Genomic DNA, 1877 nt, shown 5'->3' with positions numbered 1-1877 from the left:
TTAAATACATAGCTTTGGAAAAACAAACTTCCGTTTTGGGGGGGTACGCCTTGTATGTTTTTCTACTGAATACATTCTGTACTCAACAGGATTTTTCAGCAAAAGAACAAATATGAATCCATGTGAAATTTAAAGTTCAGGCCATTTGATTAGTGATTACATATTATAAATTTCCAGGTAGTAATGAACTGGTGCATGTGAATCACAGACCCACTTTTATTTCATAAGGAAGAGTAACTTACTTAGGCCATATCAAGAAACATCTATTACACCATTATTTCCAAGCTGATAAACGGCTTTTACGGAAGTGATTTTTCCTTTTTACCCAAACTTTATATCAAGAAGGTGAATCACAGAGTTGTAGAAGTGGATAAGTCTAGTCTGGTTCAAATCCATGGGTCATAGGTTAAGCTGGAGGCCTTACATGACTCACCCAGAGGCTGGCACTGATGAACCAGGAAGTGGGCAGACAAACTAGGAAGCAGGCAGGAAGGCCACAGGCCAAGGGTAAGGATAGATGAATGCAAGTCAGCAGGTCAGGATTACGGCTGCTAAGTTGAATGCATCCAAGGTTGGCAAGGTGCTGGAAGGCTGCTGAGAGCGCCAAAGTTCACCAGGCAACAGGGCACAGCATTGGCAAGGTCCAAAGAATCAGGTCAATGCAACAGAGGCAGGATCCACACCAGCAATAAGGGAAGAACATCTTCCCACAGAATCTGCATAAATAGGAGTGGCCACAGTCCCGAAGAAGCTTCCTTTCAGTTGCACCAGGGCTGTGACCTGATCAAGGTGATGACACTCCTTTCTAATCCTCTTAAAGTAGCATTGCTACCCAGATCCGAACCCATCATAGAGTTGTTTACGTTACAAAAGGTCCCATTATGGAGAATGTATCAAATGCCAAACTCCTGGGAATTCTGACCCAGCCAATGTGACACAAAACCTTACTATCACAGAAATGTTTGTTTCTTGAATCAGTACCTAATCATATATCCCTCTCAACTTAAAATCTTTGATTTATAAATTCATTGTCTATGTTTCGTCCTACATAGGATCTGACTTCTGAATCTTTTGTCCTATCTTAACTTCTCCCCATACATCCAAGCCACGCAAAATTACTTAGAAAATCTCAAATAGGAGCTCTTTAGGTCATTAAGTCATAAGCGTTCCAGTTGTTTTAAGCATGATGAGCTCTATCGGGACGGAGTATGACCTATCAGCCTCTACATTCTCACTGGATGGAAGAGTTTTTCAAGTGGAATATGCTATGAAGGCTGTAGAAAATAGTAGTACAACTGTTGGAATCTGGTGTAAAGATGGTGCTGTCTTGGGGGAAGAGAAATTAGTCCTCTCTAAACTCTATGAAGAAGGTTCCAGCAAATGGTTTTTGAATGTTGATCGGCAGGTTGGAATGGCAGTCGCTGGTGCTTGGCAGATGCTCATTCTTCAGCAGACATAGCAAGAGAACAAGCTTCCAACCTCAAATCAAACATTGGCTATAACATTCCACTAAAGCATCTTGCATACAGAGTGGCCATGGAGGTACATGCATATACACTCTACAGTGCGGTCGGACCTTTTGGCAGCAGTTTTATGTTAGGGTCTTACAGTGCGAATGATGGTGCACAACTCTACATGATTGATCCGACAGGTGTTTCTTATGGTCACTGGGGTTGTGCTATTTGTAAAGTGAGGCAAGGTGCAAAAACAGAAACGGAGAAGCTTCAGTTGAAGGAAATGACATGCCATGATGTTGTTCCATCTCTAGACAACTGGACATACCTTGCAGAGGGGTAGTGGAGAGATGAGTCACTTAGGGTACAATATAACAATAATGAAACCCACAACCTTCCTCTAGTTCTTAAACGCTTCCTCCC

The 1877-nt window shown here is 42.1% G+C and overlaps 1 protein-coding gene and 1 pseudogene across 4 annotated transcripts in view; one reads left to right on the top strand and one right to left on the bottom strand.

Moving 5' to 3' along the window:
- OPCML (opioid binding protein/cell adhesion molecule like) overlaps window positions 1-1877 on the bottom strand; it is a 1483171-nt gene that overhangs the window by 310633 nt on the left and 1170661 nt on the right. The window lies entirely within an intron of this gene.
- LOC101648210 overlaps window positions 1187-1877 on the top strand; it is a 1415-nt pseudogene continuing 724 nt past the window's right edge.

The sequence above is a fragment of the Echinops telfairi genome, unplaced genomic scaffold, assembly GCF_000313985.2.
Source record: "Echinops telfairi isolate 266 unplaced genomic scaffold, ASM31398v2 ScPeMD7_5592;HRSCAF=6446, whole genome shotgun sequence".
NCBI lineage: Eukaryota > Metazoa > Chordata > Mammalia > Afrosoricida > Tenrecidae > Echinops > Echinops telfairi.
Note: the sequence above shows the minus strand (reverse complement) of the source record. Positions and strands in the feature narration are given on the sequence as shown.